Below are 18,297 nucleotides of genomic sequence, written 5' to 3' on the forward strand. Positions count from 1 at the left end.
GACACTAATGGATCTTTTCCTCCATAAGGAAAAGACACTGGGGAGAAGTGCAATTTTCTTACATGAAAAGGTTGTTCCTTAAAAGGCTAAGCAAGCTGGGCGGTGGTGGCGCACATCTTTAATCCCAGCACTTGGGAGGCAGAGGCAGGCGGATTTCTGAGTTTGGAGCCAGCCTGGTCTACAGAGTGAGTTCCAGGACAGCCAGGACTACACAGAGAAACCATGTCTCGAAAAACCAAAAGAAAAGGGGAAATCATTTGAAATGTAAATAAAGAATATATTGAATAAAAATTAAACAAATAAAAAAAAAGAAAAACCAAAAAAAAAAAGCTAAGCAAAAGAAAAAAAAATTAGACCAGCAACTGCCTAATGGAAATAAAATACAAAACACATTTGTGATTTCAATTTTTCTGATAGTTGCATATTTTAAAAATAATAGATCAAAAGAAATGAGTGGAATTTGGGTAATGCATCATGCTTATAGTCGATGCATTATCACTTAACACGTAATCAATACAAAGACATTAACTAATGACATCATTAACATTTTATTTCATATTAATCTCTGTATTCTGATGTGCATTTTACACATAAAGCTGTTGGCACAAAACACAGCTTTTGCTTCAAAGAGTCTAGGAGTCAAATAACTGTGGCCACAAACTTGTATTCAGTTTGCTGAATACAAGATATGAGGGTAGGGTGGGGAGATAGAACAGTCAGAGGCATCTAGAAGAGTCCAGGAAAAGAAAGCTATAAACTGAGCATGGCCAGCAGACTGGACAGGGCAGACTCTGTGGGAGAACAGAGACTAGCAGGGCGGAGAGAAAGCATGGTGGGTGAAAATAGAGCAAAGTCTCAGCCTGCTTATCCTTTGAGTATAGGAAGGCCACTGATTTGCTTGAGTTGATTTTATAACCTGCCACTTTGCTGAAGTTGTTTATCAGCTGTAGGAGCTCTCTAGTGGAGTTTTTTGGGTCACTTAGGTAGACTATCATGTCGTCTGCAAATAATGATAGTTTGACTTCCTCCTTTCCAATTTGTATCCCTTTGACCTCCTTATGTTGTCGAATTGCCCGAGCTAGTACCTCAAGTACAATATTGAAAAGATAAGGAGAAAGGGGGCAGCCTTGTCTGGTCCCTGATTTCAGTGGGATTGCTTCAAGTTTCTCTCCATTTAGTTTGATGCTGGCTACCGGTTTGCTGTATATTGCTTTTACTATGTTTAGGTATGGGCCTTGAATTCCTGTTCTTTCCAAGACTTTAAGCATGAAAGGATGCTGAATTTTGTCAAATGCTTTTTCAGCATCCAATGAAATGACCATGTGGTTTTTTTCTTTGAGTTTGTTTATGTAGTGGATTGTATTGATGGATTTCCGTATATTGAACCAACCCTGCATTCCCGGGATAAAGCCTACTTGATCATGGTGGATGATCGTTTTGATGTGTTCTTGGATTCGGTTGGCAAGAATTTTATTGAGTATTTTTGCATCGATGTTCATAAGGGAAATTGGTCTGAAGTTCTCTTTCTTTGTTGGATCTTTGTGTGGCTTTGGTATCAGTGTAATTGTGGCTTCGTAGAAGGAATTGGGTAGTGTTCCTTCTGTTTCTATTTTGTGGAATAGTTTGAAGAATGCAGCGAGGGAAAAGGGGGAGAATAGCAGGGTCATAAGGAGGACTCGAGTTTAGGGTAGGGGAGGAGGTGGGAAGGGCTAGGATGGAGTCTGAAATGTGTACCAGGGACTTGTGATATTGAAGAAGACTGGAGGCCACCCTGAGCTTTCATATGGTAATAGGAAACACAGGTAGCCACGTGTCCCTTCTGCTAGAGAAGGGAAATGACTCCTGTGGGGAGACAGAGTCTCACACATTCCTGAGGAATGCTGGCTTTTCCCTAACTGTCAGAAATCTTCCCATACTATAGGCTGAGCACATCGGACTGCCTTTTGGGATCTGGGAACTGGAGTTTCCCTTGGACCTGGCATTAGGGGAGCAGTCACATGACCCTTTATAGTTATAAAACAAAAGACTGTCATGAATCAAGTTACTAAATGAATTAATGGGGATATCAGGTTAAATTGGCTGATACCACAGAAGGGAAATCTCTGTTATAGGTTTCAGATGCTGTCTGATGACATTTCTAGCTTTAGGGTTGTCGGGATCAGAGTTAAAAACATCTCAAACATTTTACATAGTCATAAATGTAAGGGTCTGTGATTCACCGAAGATTGATACCCCAGAATCAAATAGTATGCAAAGGCAAAAAGTGTTTTATTCTGCAAAAGTCCAGGATGCTGGGGTCTCCCCATTACCAAGATTACCACCAATGAGCTTGCAGGCCCGATTTAAAGCACACTAGGGAATTCTGGGGTAGGTGACCTCTGTGTTAGTCTGTCAGGTCCATTTCTATGGTCATTGCACTGCTGGGTGTGGGGGCTGGGAACTTGCTGGGGAGGTCTGGAAACTGTTGCTAACCCATTGTTCTTACCTCAGGCCAAGTGATGGGTCAGCTTCTGAGGCCTGGGCTTGCCTGGAATTGCAAGTTCTTGGAAACAGAGATTTAGGCCTAGTCTCCTTAACTGCCAATTTGAAGCCTGTCACGGAATCAGCCTGGCCTTCTTAACAATGATATCAGGGCACGTTTAGGAATTGATAATAAAGGGCTATTAAGGGAACTAAAGATAAAGCAAGGTCTAGAACATTTTATCTCTACATAGTTTCCACGTTCTAATCAGACTGTGTGATCTTTAACTCAGATGTGGCTTTTGCTGAGAACTGCAGTTCCCATAGCAGATGTCAAGGGCTACACTGAGGCCCCTGTGGCGCTGGGACAGAGCAGAGACAGCCGCCTCTTAAGATCCATGCAGGTGTGCATCTCCAGGGACTGACCTTCCTTTCATCCATTCTTTGATAACTGAGTTCACAGATATAAATCAACAATATATTGACAGAAAGAAAGGAACACAAACTTATTAATGTGCAAGCATGCAGGAGTCATGCTGCACATGGAACTCAGAGACAAGACTTGATGATTGAGGCTTAAGGATTCTTTGTGAGGAGGACAGAAGTGAGGCCACACCAATCTCAGAGAAGCCAATGAGTTACAGGAGACATGGGCCAGGCAGATAGAAGAGACAACAGCCAAGAACAAAGTCTTCCGGGGATCTATGGGTATCAGCTCTCCTCTTGTCTCCTGCTTGATAACCTTCTGGAAGATCAGCCTTTAAGATCTTTACACAGATAAAGGAGCTTCAGAAATGATCCTTTGTTTTACCCTACTTTACTTTGTTTTTACTTCTGGACTGAGATCCAGAGCTCCTGAAACTGGCTTGTTAATTTCAAAGAACCATTCCATGATACACTTTCAGGGTATTATTTTCTGAGCCCCAACGCATTGCTTTACTCAGCTCTTAACAATAAGATCCAGGGTTTCTAGAAGCATGATATATAATTCCACATTACGTCAGCTTTCTCTCAAGAATGCAGCAAACACTGTGAGTATAGAGTCCACTGTTAACCCAAGTCCTTAAGTCAACCATCTGGGTCCTGGGAGTATACACACACACACACATACACACACACACACACACACACACACACACACAACTGGCCACATTAGGAGAAAAACAAATAATGAGACCCACTGACTTACCCCACCAAGTTAAGTTAGTCTTCAGGCTCCTGCATAGGCTTAGGCTTGAATAGAAAGTGAGAGATAGTGAGGAATGGTCAGGGTGTGGTCATCCCACCCATTGCTGATCCTTCACTGTCTCAGCAGCATACTCTCCTGACAGACAGTCTATTTGTCAGAACCTCATAAAATCTCTTTCTGAGAGACACAAGTTTCTTCTTTTTCTTCATCTTCTTTTTTTTCCCCCCACAAGACTCCTCAGAAAAACACAATTCCTTGGGACCTCTCATCCCAGTTGCCAAAGGAAAGCATGGGATGTCTTCCCTTAGAACATCTGATCCCACCAGGGTGGTGGCATTTACAGCCTGGTGTGGATTATTCCTGCGTTTGTAAGCAGTGTTTAGAATTCAGTGGGTGATTTATCTGTCTGTAGGTTTTATTTAAGTACTAATTACTAGTCTTTCATATTGTTTGTTTTTCTTTTAATGTTTCTGAGACAAGACCTTGTGTATCCATGGCTGGCCTTGAACTTTCTTGAACTTGATCTTTCTACTTCTACCTCTTAAGTGCTTACAGGTATTATAATGTGCTTATAGGATTACAGGCATGAGCCACCAGGCCTGGCTAGTCTGCTAATTTTTATATTATTCTATTTCTAAATGTCTTATTTTTGAAGGGATCTCTGTACATTTACATCTATACAACTCAGGCAAAGGCACATCCCATACAACAAATCCAATACTAACTTTTTATCTCTCTCTCTCTCAAAGAAACACTTGCTGTGCCTTTCCTTCCTTCCTTCCTTCCTTCCTTCCTTTCTTCCTTCCTTCCCTCCCTCCCTCCTTCCTTCCTTCCTTCCCTCCCTCTCCCTCCTTCCTTCCTTCCCTCCCTCCCTCTCCCTCTCTCCTTCCTTCCTTCCCTCCCTCCCTCTCTCTCCCTCTCCTTCCTTCCTTCCTTCCTTCCTTCCTTCCTTCCTTCCTTCCCTCCCGTCCTCCCCTACCCTCCCTCCTTCCTTCCTTCCTTCCTTGCTTCCTTCCTTCCCTCCCTCTTTCCCTCTCTCCTTCCTTCCTTCCCCCTTCCCTCTCTCTCCCTCTCTCCTTCCTTCCTTCCTTCCCTCCCTCCCTCTCTCTCCCTCTCTCCTTCCTTCCTTCCTTCCTTCCTTCCTTCCTTCTTTCCTTCCTTCCTTCCTTTTTGAAACTAAGTGCTGGTTCATAGCCCAGGCGGCCCTGGAACTCCCCATCTTGTGTGGCAGGATTGCAGGTGGATGCCACCACTCCAAGTGTTGCTAGTTGTGTCTTTGAATAGCTTAGATATGTTTTTGAAATTTAGATCTGTGTTTCTCTCACACCCTACATATGTTGTGCCAACATTTTTGGTTCTATCCTAAAGTACATCAAGAATTAAATCACTTTTTAACCAGCCTTCCTGGGGTTGGCTCAGAACACACTATTCTCCAACATGATACCTTAGCATTAGTGAAAACATCAGCAAAAGAAAAGTAATTCTCACCTTCCCCCTTCTTCCCTACACAAACTATAACATGGCTTGGCGTTTTCTTCATTTTCCTTACCCATCGCAGATCACATGACCCTTATTCAAGTGGCGCCTTTCCTATACCCAAGTGACGAGAACAGCCTATTCTTTTAATCTTATTCTCTTCTTGATGCTAAAAAAAAAGGCATAGATTAGATAATCTATGAACAACAGATTGGGTACTTTAACTGACAACTCTAAAGGTTGGCTTTCAATCCTGTTTCTCCGTGACAGCCCACTTTTCATTAAGACTGAACATGAAACTCTACAAGCTGGGGCCTAAGAGATGGCTACGTGGTTGAGAACACTTGCTACTGTTGCAAACGGTTTGGTACCCAGCACTTACATGTGGCTTACAAGCAGCTCAATTCCAGTCTCAGGGGATATGATACCCTCTGAAGACATTCTTCCTCAGAATGCCCCATCATGACCCATCCACTCGTCAAGGCTTGCTCAAGTCTCCTGTCTAAGGGGACCAGCCTAACTCTGCTCTCCCAAGTCTATTTTCCTTCTCTATATTTCCAGTGTTATCCGGTCTGCTTCCCCCCCACAAGTCCCCCCACAGGTCCTCCCTCCTCTATCGACACCCCTTCCCTCACCCTAAGGATGGCGCATGGTATGAACCCGATAAATATCTATTGAATGGATGAATTTCTGCTATGAAAAAAAATGGTGCACACTGGCAAAACTTCTAATAATTTAAAAACATTTGGTTTCTTCCCACGCCATCCACAGAAAATTTACGGGCAACTTTATTCAATCTTGTTAGCATTGGTACAGCCAAGTGCAGATTTGATTCTTTGCAAATTTGTGAAATCAGTACATTCACTTAGGCATCTTGCCTTTTATGACACTGTGCTGTGATATCTACTCTTTTCTCATCTATGTTTATGGAACTTTAATTTAGGGCATTAGCGGCTGCGCAACAGAAAAATGACAGACAAGTTCCTTGTCCTCACTGCTGAGTGCCTCAGTCACCAGGCAATATGTGCTTACAGGTGCAAGTGAGAAGAAGTTTTTATATTATTTGACTGTGACAGGTTTACATTTAAATGGCTACAGGTAGCTGGTAGCTTTATATGGGCAAGAACAGCTCCATCCTTAAATAATGTGTATAATTTGTCATCTTACCAAACTGGCTTGACAGTTTCCTCCTTAGTCACTGTATGAGTGAGCAAGAGACCTGCTAAAGTCACCTCCTACCTTGAATACGGGAAGGTTTTGCAGAAGACATGGCTTATGGAGAATAAAATTCTACAGCAGATATAAAGTTTTTAATTAAACTAACATGGGCAGGATTCTGGAGCAAGGCAGGGCAGACTCCCCCCCCCCACATCCCCCATTGCTTTTCCACACTTCACTGCCAATAACAAAAAGAATGCTTTGTCTTGTGGGCACAGCCCACAGACCCATCCTCATTTCCCATCGCCACCCCCATTTCCCAAATGAAGAAACTAAGCTTCCTAGATCACCATTTTCCAACAGCTATCCCCAAGACCCTAACCGTTCGTGTGGTCCCAGGGTCAGGCTGCATGTGCCATATAACTTCCCTTCCCACACCCAAGGTCCTAGATATTCTTAAAACAGGTGAAAGACCATCCAAGAGCATCTCTCAGCAGCCCAGCTTCGTGTCCACATCAAAGACTAGGTGGCTTCAAATCACAAAGCAAAGCTGACTTCCACATCACTCTAAGTGATTGACCTTATAAACAAAAGTGTGATCAGGAACACCGGAGACTCTTACCTTGCAGCACAAATAATTCTGCCCACGTGCTGCCCTCTGCTTATGGTCTTGTGAAGGGGGCTCAGATGTTATCCACCATCTTCATTTTCACTCAGCTCTTGCTGAAACTGTCAACATCACTGTAGTTCATAGCAACAAGGAATCCATCCCACCCCCAACCTGGAGTACCCCGCCCCTGCCACAGGCTTTCCTTCTCTACCCAGCAGGGGAGCCCAGCACTTTATAATTACACATTAATGAAGAGCAGAGTCCTTCCTTGTTTTTATCTTACATTTCATTTCCACAGTAATTTGATATGCATGTGGAAGAGGGCACATGTGAGGAAATGTAAACAGGACTCATTTATCACAGCTTTAACTTGGACCAGATCTCCCCCTAATCCAATTCTCAGCAGCACAGTTAATGCCATCTAGCAGTAAACACTAATAAGGATCAGCTGCAGGCAACTGGTTAGTGCTCCCGGGGTTGGGTTGGTGCTCCTGGGGATGGGTTAGTGCTCCCAGAGACAGGTTGATGTTCCTAGGTATGCCTTCTGGAATAGGGCAAAACCCCAACATGCTTATGACATGCCACATAATTTTTACCAGTGACCAAAGTTTGGTTTTAAACTATATAGGTTTAAAAGATGTGTTCTTCCAACAATTTAGGTGACTACTATACCCAAACATCATAGCCATATCCTTGACCTGTTACTCCCTGAACTGACACAAGCCTTCATAACCAGAGGGCAGAGGCTGACTGTCTAGCTCATTTCCTCTTGAGCCTGTGCTTGTATCCTTTTGTGGCTGTAATCAACTTGGGTCTCAGTCAACACAAATAAGTTCTCTTATAGACCTGTATACCGGAAGTTGGATGCAGGCCTCCTGGGCTTAAGTTAATATTCTGTCAGGGCTGTGTTCCTTTCCTTATGGCTCCTTAACCTTCAAAAGACCACCTCCTTTCCATGATCATGATCACCTATCTCTCTTCCAAGCTGGCAAAGGTGGACTGGAATCTTTAAGCACTGTCATAGTGGCCTTCTATAGTGTCACCTGCCTCCTGTTCCCTCTTCTGAAACTTTCAAGTCTGAGCATAATACCAGCTTCTTCATCAGGTATAACTGTAACCATTCTCAGAGACTGCTTCAAGATCTGGCTTGTTGGCTGTTGATGGAGAAGGAGGAAGAGAAAGAAGAGAAGGAAGAGGAGGAGAAAAGAGAGGGAGAAAGAGGAGAAGGAACAGAGAAGAGGAGGAGGAGGAGAAGAGACAGAAAGTGTGTGTGTATTGGGGGTTGGGGGTGATCAGATCATCACCCGAGAGTCCAATCACTCACTCTTGTACTTTCCAGCCAACTGTGTGTAATTCTACCATAACTCTACATAGTCTCTTAGTCTTTGGGGGTTGGGTAGAATATATAGACTTTGTAAGATTAACAGGAGTAGGGGAAAATCTGTCTATGCAACTGCAGGCAAGTAGCAAACATGCTGGCATGAGACTTTTGAGTGGTGTAGCTATCTTGGGGTTACTCATTGTTCCTATAAATAGCACCTCACCCCTGCTTAGTAATGTTGGCCTAATCGTACTTTGCTTTCTCATTGGTGCCCTATAAACAGGGGATAAATGTGTATTTACATTCCCCAAGGGGGAAAAAAAGAGTTTCCATAATACCCTACCCTGGTAATCTTCCTAGTTGCTCTTTGAATAACCTGATACTCACCAACTTTAAAGCTTAGCCTGGGGCCTCTCTGGGGACTATTATTGTATTTACCACCTATCCCCAGTTCTGGTAATCTACTCTCTGTGACCAAAAACCTATCATCATAGTTAATGTCAGTATTATCAACTTGACACTCATAGGAAAAGAGAAACAATTGAATAATTACCTCCATCAGATTAAGATTAGACTGTGGGCATCCTGCTTGTTGATTGACATAGGAGGGCCCAGGCCACTGTAGGCAGGACCACCCTAGGCAGGTGGGACTGGACTGTGTAAGAAAGGAAGCTGAACATGGAACTGGAAGCAGGCAAATAAACAGCAGTTCTCCATGGACTCTGCCTCCAGGTTCCTGCCTTAAATCCCTGCCTTGGCTTCCTTCAGTGATGGACTGTAAGATGGAGTAATTCCTTTCCTCCTCAAGTTGCTTTTGGTGGGTGATTTATCACAGGAATAGAAGTCTCATGTCTTTGCCACTTTCCTCCACCCAGTTGATTCTTCTGACCATCTACACACACTTGTCTCCACAATCTCGGGATTCCCTCATCCCCCTTTTTCTTTACTATTATTTCTTGATAAAATGTTTTACTCTTTATACTGGAGAGATGGCTCAACAAGTCTGAGTGCCTGCTGCTCTTAGAAAGAACCACAGTTTGGTTCCCAGCACCCATGGCAGGTACACTTCCCAGATGCTTCTAACTCTAGCCCCAGCGGATGCACACACGCATGCACATGCACTGGTTTGCATGTGTAAGAAACCCTTTCTTTAAAAGCTGACTCCCTGAGTGTACTCTGAACCTGCACACATGCTACATGAGAAATGGTGAGAGAGAGAGCACACCAACACACTTGACCTTTAAGTTGTCCTGCAGGTGTATATATGACATTTCCCTAGTCCAGACAGTCTGCCTCTGCCCTGCGCTTTCCTACAGGACAGTCGCTGCTCCCAACCTTCCACACCCTCCTTCCTCAGCTGCACCTTCAGCCATTGGCCTGTTTCACAGAGAAAACAAATGGTTAGAAAGGATGCTTTGCAAACTCCTTCAAGCAAGAGTCCCATGGTCCCCGTGTCCCCACCTGTGAATGGTGCTGCCTTTCTGAAGCCAGCTCTCTTTCTTCTGTCAAAAATCCCAGCCCTTGCATGCCAGGGTTAGTCTCCTGTTAGTCAGATTTGTTGCTGGGGCAAACTACCTAACAGAACTAACATAAGGGAGGGAAATCTTTTGTTTCCTTGCTCATAGTTTTCATCCATGGTCAGTTGGTTCCTGAGAGGCAGAATATCATGGCAGAAAGCAAGGGTGGGAGGGCAGTGCCAGTTGAAGAGTCAATTGACATAGGAACCAAGAACCAGAAAATCTAAGTTTGAACTATCTCCAGCATCCTTTATTTTACCCGGGACCCAAAGCCTGCTGGGTGCCACCCATATCCAGGGTGTGCTAATCCTCTCTGAAGACAGCCTCCCAGACAGGCCCAGAGATGTGCTTCACTGATCTCTTAGGTACAAGAGCAGTTGTCACAATTGCCATTTTAAAAAACTCTGTGCTCTCTATCTTCTTATACGAATACCTCTGTCCACCTGACTGTCCCAGCTAATAAATACCCCACTTCTCCTATCTTTTAGAGCAGAACTCCCTGGAAGAGCACCTCCTGGCTCCTATCCTCCTTTTGCAGTTCTCAGTTGACCCACTGTGTAACAAAGTGCTTTTGTTCCAGTTGGCAGTGACTGCTACATTCATAGATCCAATGGCCGTTAGTCCTGATGTCTCTTGTCCGTATCAGTGGCTGCGTTGTCTCTGCATCGTGCTCTCCATTGGCACACAGGCCATGTTCTTCACATTGTCGCTTCTCCCCAAGCCCAGCCATGTTCGTGGCATTAGTACATCCAAGTGCTGGCATGCTAGACTGTATAATCCAAATACAGTGCTTCCTTTTTTCCCCCTGGGAACTCCAGTGTCTGGGAGATCTCTCAAAACTTAGCCTATCCCAGACTAGCGAGAGACACTACTAAAATTTGATCTACACAGTCTTCTACTTCTCAGTCTAGGGCAAGTCCAGCCTTCTGCTGTTTAAGTGTCTCATCTTACTCCCAACTCCCTTGTTCTCTTACATCCCTAGCCAGTCCGCCACAAGTCCGCAGCTTTTGTGTTCCAAGTGTGCCGAGCCTCTGCCCACTTTACCATCTCTACTGTCACTCAACCCTGCCAGGTCCCCGTCAGCTGGCCCCAGCTATAATGGCTTCCTGACTCATCCCCCTGTTCCACTGCTCCACAGTAGTCGATTACAACAACCAAAATGTCCCCTGTAAAATGTCAGCCGGATAGTGTTCCTTGTAATGTCATTTTCCTTAGAATAAAAGCTGGAGTCTTGGGGACGGGGAGATGGCTCAGCAATTAAGAGCATTTGCAACTCTTCCAGGTGACCCAGGTTTTATTCTTAGCACTTATGTCCGGTGGCTCTCAACTGCCTATAACTCCGACTGCAGGTGATCTGATCCCTTTGGCTTCCAGGCACCTGCACTTACATGCATGTATCTACACACAGAGACATGTAGAAATAAAACAAATGTTCAAAAAAGATCCTGGCCCCATTATCTCCCCACAGCCCTCCCAGACCCTTCCCAATCCCCAGGCTTGCTCTACTCCGACAGCACTGGCACTGAGCTCCTTCGAGTGTTCTGGAATGTGGCTAGAGGCCTCTCAAGGGTGGTGAGTGCTTAGGACAGATTGATAAACACAGCCCACAGTGCACACAAGATAGTCTTCTCTATGAAGAATTACTGATTACTAGTCATGCTGCTGAGAGCTCTGCCTTTGCTCGTCTCTCTGCATATAACCAAATGCATGCTCCCTTGTTAATGCCATTTTTCTCCTAAGACTCTAATGTTAGGCATCTGGGTGGCTCTAACTACCACTCAGACTCCTCCCCGCCCCCCACTCAGCAGCCCCACCTCCTCCGGTCTTCTTACTGGCTCCAGTCGCTCAGGTATTTCTTCATTTATCTGGAAGGTGAAAGTGCTGACCTCTGCTTTGAATTCTCTCCTGTGTCTTGCATGCCACCTTTAACTCTTCCTACAGGTGTTAGAGTCGATGACACTCTCTGAGGAAGCATGCCTCAACACCTTTACCTCTCCTAGGACTGACTGGAAACAGTTCCTTCATAGAACTTGATACAACTTGTAACTTCCTTTTAAAAAGAAAAATGTATTTAAGTATCTTGTTACTAGGAGCAATTTGTATGTATGCCTGCACACCAGAAGAGGGCATCAGATCCCATTTTAGACAGTTGTGAGCCACAATGCTAGGAATTGCTTAGGGCCCCTGGAAGAGCAGCCAGTGCTCTTAATATCTGAGCCATCTCTCCAGTCCCGTAACTATCTTTTGCAGAGTTATTTCTATAGTGAATATTTCTCCTAGTCTACTACAAGAGAAGAAAACTTGTCTATCTGGATAATCACCAATGCCAGGCACAGTGTCAAGCTCAGGATGCTACCTGGTAATTAGATAGGACATCATATTTCAATCTCACCCTACTAATGTGTCAAGGAAAAGTATTTGTACTTCTAACGAGAAAATAAAGGCTTTGGTCATAGCTGATGATATATGCCTGACTGGCTACATAAAACACTTTTCTAGCTTTCCTAGAACAAGAGAATAAGTGGGTGTCAAATGATTATTATTGGCTCACAGTTTGTGATATATTTCTATGGAAATAATTTCAGAAAAACATAATACAATATGGCCAAAGGTTTTGAAAGCAGCTTGTTTCAAGGCTTAGATTTTCAATACAGCCATTTGATTACTATTGTTTTTAAGGCTCTGCAGCCCAGCCCTCAGGTCACAAAGCCTGTGAAAACCACAGTAGCATGAAGGTCAAAGTTCACACTCCCACAGGAACATACACTGACATACACCTAGATTAGCTTCAGGCATTCAATGTTGACTGGCCCTCTCCAGAAGAATCTCGACAGACTGTTAGGAGGTATTTTGTCACAAATAGATGATAGAAAGGAATAAGATCCCAGAAGATTCATGCTGATCTGAGTGAGTTACAAGCCAGCATCTTCCCAGAGAAGTAGAACCACTAAACAGAGCTGTACAGTGAAAGGTTTGTTCGGTCTGACTTTTGTCAGGTATGGGTCTCTGTGTTAAGTCACCATAGGCCCTGCATCTCGTGTTAGAGCCTGAAGTCTGAGGTAGGTGTCTGGAAAAGGAAGACGTTTTATAACCAGGGTTGTTTTTCACCCACAAGGGACATTCAGGACTCCAGGTGTAAGCGGGAGCCTATGGCGATTGACTAGATGGCTATTCCTGCTTGTGACGTCATAGTGAAGGTTTTCAGCTGTTGAAGCAAATGCCTTTGTCACAGAGCTGGCCACGCAGCTGACTCTTACTGGAGACACTGTGGAAGGTTCTTGCTTCGGGCAGTTTTTCAACAGCTGAGCTCACGTCAGCACTTAGGAACAGAATAAAAGGGGGATGTAGGCATGCTCTGCCTTGCTCCCCGCAGTCTGTTGAGACCCCAGACTGTGCGATGGTGCTGTTCACACTCCAGTGGGCCTTTCTCTACCAACGAATCCTCTGGAAATGACCTCACACACCCAGCAGTGGGTGTAGCAGAAAGGAAAGAAAAGAAAAGAAAGGAAGTAAAAAAAGAGATGCCTATGTCCAAGCCTTTATAGACATGCCCTAGGATAGACTAGAAATGGGCTGTTGGGGGTTTCTTTTGGAACAAAAGATAGCAGGTGTTTTACATAGAGATAAAGTTCTAAGAGCTAATAACCCACTTTTAAGCAGCTCTCCAGGATACCAGCCCTCAAACCATATAAATTCAGAGGCAAAATACTAAACTCTGAAGTTGGACTTTCCCCTCGACAGGAAAACGAGAGGACACCTGGCAACTGTGCTAGTCCAAGCATGGCAGCTTTCCCTGTGCTCAGATGGAGGCAGAAGCTCCTAGGACTGAAAATAGCCAAGAAAACAAATAAGATTGCTTCCTTCAAAGGACTGAACAAAAGCGCGTAGGCCTTCCCGGGTGACTGTAAAGTCTTAAATCTCAAATCACATTAAACAGGTTAAGTAAACGGACAAAGTTTCATTTTCTGCAAAGTTCATTTTTCTAGAACATAATCTCTGGGGGCTGGAGAGACGGTTAAGAGCACTGGCTGCTCTTCCAGAGGTCCTGAGTTTGGTTCTCAGGAAGCACATGGTGGCTCACGACCATCTATCTATAAGGGGATCTGACGCCCTCTGCTGGCATTCTAGTGTACATGCAGCAGAGCACTCATTAAATAAATACATACGTAAACAAACAAACAAAGAAATCTGAAGTTATTTTGTACCTTAAAACCAGAAGGCCTTTGCTAACTCTTGAATTTCTGTGTGGGGGAAAAACACAGGATCTGTTGCTAGAGTCTTTTCTAAAGAAACCACTCCCAGGGAAGAAAGTTCTCAGACTGGATCTCCTCAAGAGTGAGAGAAGTGGGCAGGAAACACCAAAACCTATGAAAGAGTGTCTACTGCGAGAAGCGCGTGGTTCAAGACTTGAACACTCAGACTCCTTTTCCAAATAGAGTGAAATAGTGCTAGTCTTACAGAAAGATTCCACCAAGTCAAAGTGGAAAAGGATCGAACACGTGTCTGAATCCTTTATGACCTCATGTGAAGGAAGGAAGGAAGGGGCTTGAACTATAAGTCCTTACAATCCAGATGTGGAAGCCCCAGTTCTTAGGTAGAGCGTACTTCAGAGCTGGGCCTTTGGGGTTTAGATCGGCTCCTTTTCCCATCACTGTTGCATGATGTATAAGGCTGAGAGGAGGGACTTATTTAGGCCCGTGGTTGCAGGGGATTCAGTCCGTGGTTTCAGGGCAGGCATGCTGGGTCAGCTCAGCTCACAGTGGCACACAGGAAAACACAGTCCGTGGTTTCAGGGCAGGCATGCTGGGTCAGCTCAGCTCACAGTGGCACACAGGAAAACACAGAAAAGGGAAGCTCTGACGTGCTCGGGTTCTCTCCTTTCTCTCCTTTCTTCTGTTGAGACCCCAGTCTCTGATAGGTCACACTCAGGGTGGGTCTTCATCAGCGAGTCTGCTGTAAATGGACACAGCAACAGGTGGCCACTCTCAGCCCAGTGACACTGACAAAGAAGATTAAATATCACAAGGCCTCCGAGCAGATTTGATGCTCTTAAAGGAAGAGGCTCTAAGAAGCTTGGGATATCACTGAGCTCCAACACCACTTCCGGACCCCTGTTATGTGAAAACGCAGCAGGGATGGCATCACCACAGGGCAGGCATCCTCCACGCTGCACCTGACCCCGAAACGCCAGCTCTAGAGCTACGAGAAGATAGGTGTCTGTTCTTTTCACCACTTTTTTTTTCTTAATTATCTGTAGCAGCCCAGGCTGACTAAAAGGAGGAAGTATTAAAGTTCAGGGAGTTTTTAAAATGTAGACACCATAGAGTTTATGAGAGATCAATGAAATGAAATAAATGAAACAGTACCATGAAAAGTACAAATGTGAGGTTTGGTCCACAGTTGCTTACAAAATAGTCAAAATACGTAGAGTGCCGTATATTTCGTAGTATATTTTCAAACACTTTAACTTGGTACTTAAAATAATGATCTAAAGTATACATACAAAGCACAAGGCTTACTCTTTTGAAAGCTCTCTGTGTGTATGTGTGTGTACATGCTTGTGTGTGTATGTGTTTGTGTGTGTACACACATACGTGCCTCTGCATATGTGTGCCATTATTCAAGTGCCCCTGTACCAGCATATACCACAGATGTACAGATGCCCACATAGGACAGAAGAGGATACTGGATCTCCTAGAAATGGAATGGTTTTGAACCATCTGATTTGTGTGCTAGGAACTGAACCTGGATCTTCCAATAAATCAGCAAATACTCTCAGCTAAATATATCTCTAAAACCATCTCTGCTTTTTAAAATGTATTTAATGAGGTCATATTATTTTCATAAAATAAACCATGTAAAATTTTTCACAAGGACATACAATTTGTCACAAGGACTAAAAATTTGAAATTGTTGGTATTTTAGGACTCTTCTCCCTAGGCCACACTATTTTAATTGAAAAATGATTCTTTCTATAGATGCTGGGGTACCTGAGAAACTCATCAATTTTGCTATTCACATAATGATCTTGTCTAGTTTTGAAAAATCTTAAATATGTATTTCTGCTCCATTTTACAATTTTTAATTTCAATTTTTTATTTAAATTTTTTGAGAATTTCATAATTTCATATATGAGTACACTGCATTTATATCATTTCTTCCACTCCCTCTTCCCCTCCAACTCCTCCCATGTCCCTACTAACACCCCTCTCAAACTCATGACCTCCTGTATAAGTGTATATGTACACATAGGCGCGCGCACACGCACACACACACACACACACACAAAACCTGCTGACTCTAGTTCGTGTTTTCCAAATGTACTGGGCTGACTACTTAGCAGTGTAAACTGAGCCCTTCTTCATCGCACAACTTTGCTAGAACAAAATTCTGGTGATTTTTTTTTTCACCAAGCTGCACAATTTTTCCATTTCTTTCTGCCTCATTTGTTGTTATTTTTCATTATAGGCCTGTGTGAGAGTAACTGGTTATAAGCATTCCACAGACTCACATTACACCCACTGAGATCTCCTCTGCCAAACTTTTTAGTTTACCTTCAGCCGAGTTCTTGGGACATGGGCAGAAGGTAGCCAGATTCTTTACCAACCTGTTTGTTGGCAGAATCCGTGTGTCCCTCTGAAACCTCTGGAGCTAACCCTCTCTGCCCTCATTACTGCCTTCCAGGCTCCTACCAGAACACCTTCTAAGCTCTGCTTATGACATTTAATATTTTTTTTAGTCCCATGTTCCAGAATCTTCTACATCCCTCCAAGACGCGGTAGTCACATTCTCTGCCGCAGCAGTCCCACACTCCTCCGGTATCTATTTCTAGATCACTTTTCTGTCACTGGGATAAGATGCTAAGAACAAAAGCATGGTAAGGAAGAAAGAGCTGATTTGGCTTGAGGTTCAGTCTGTAATGTCGGCCGGGTAAGGCATGGTGTGCTAACAGAAGCCGGAAGCTGGCTGGTTACACTTTTATCCACACAGGAAACAGACAGAAAACACATCCTGGCCCTGGGTGGAAACGCGCTCCCGAGCATGGCCCTGCCGTTGTGTGGGTAGGGATCCCTTTGCCATTAACTCCTATGGTCTTTTCAGGCCATAAAAATTATCAGTTTCATCTAGTCTCTAATAAATGCCTTACAAACAAGGAGCAGCTTTCCCAAGATCCTAAACTGTGTGAGTAGGGACCGGGGGTGGGGTGGGGGTGGGGGGAGGCGGGAGCTGGGGCTGGGGGGTAGGGAATAGGCCCTGGGGGATGGGGGGAGAGCAGACCAGGTGGCTCTGCTGGGCAGCTATGCAATACCAGCATCAGGGTGCTCCGAGCCTGAAGGGATGGATGGGCCAGAACTGGGCTCAAATCACGTAGCTGGTTGAAGGTCAAGGCAGAAACTGTGAACTTCAGCCTGATAACAATGAGATGTCACAAAAGGACATCAGCGCACCTGGCTCGTCCATTATCAATGGAGGCTTCAGAGGTTCCCGTTGGCTGTGTGGTAAATTCTGTCAGCTACCACTTGTTTTTGCTCTCACAAGCTCTTGTCTCCTTTCATGTTATCTGAGCTCAAGCAGAATGATCTGTTCACCAGTCAACCTGCAGAGTGATTGATAGAAGACTTAAGACCACCATCCTCTGCCTCATTGCGGGGGAGCAGATCTGTTCTGCGGACGGATGCCCTTGGGCCCTCATGGGTCAGACGAGGTAGAATCTGCCAGTTCTCAAAGTTGTTTGGCTTCTTCCTAGCTCTGTTTTCCTACTAGCTATTCCTGAAAGTTATATTCCTTCAGTAAATCACTTTCACAAAAACAAACAAAAACCTTTTTTTTTTCCTTTTTCAGGCTCTGTGTCTAGGGACCCTGACCAACACCATCTGAAACCCTGCCAGCACCTGGATCAAGACCCGTACAGATAGTTACTGACCACCAGCAATGTGCCATAAACACATGTGGTCTTTACGTGCATAATCTCATTTCATCTACCTAACTTCCTGAGCTGTGGGAGCTACTATTGCTCCCATTTTGCTGAGAGGGCACTTGGGTTTAGAGTTAAAGATCACTGGCAAGACTTGAACTCGGCACTTTTTTCTTTCTACCTTGCCCAGCTGATTGAATAGCATAATCTCTACGATCAGAAGAACTCAGCAAATGTCTGTGGAACAACTGCATGAGGCCCAGTTCTGCCCTATCAATGCTCTTCTCAGGAATCAGAGTTGGCTGTTGCTTTGTCCTCATTCAAAAAGGGAAATGAGATTCAGAGCTGTGGTTGTGCAGAACTTGAAGTACCTTCATCAAAAATACAAATAATCACCACCTCCACAGCATGCATACCATGTGTGAAGCCATGCACAGCTTGGTGATGAACCAGAATGAGAAAGCAGCTGCATTTTACCACACAAGGTCATGGTTGCTATAGCAGTGACAGTAGGTCAAGCACTGATCGTGTCCTTACTGTGTTCCCAGCACCGTGCTAAGCGAGGACTTAGTAAGTTCTCTTTCTCCCTCTCTGTCTCTCTGTGCCCCACCCCCCTCTGAGACAGGATCTCATTCCATAGCCCTGCCTGGC

Source organism: Apodemus sylvaticus, chromosome 9 (genome assembly GCF_947179515.1).
Source record: "Apodemus sylvaticus chromosome 9, mApoSyl1.1, whole genome shotgun sequence".
Taxonomy (NCBI): Eukaryota; Metazoa; Chordata; class Mammalia; order Rodentia; family Muridae; genus Apodemus; species Apodemus sylvaticus.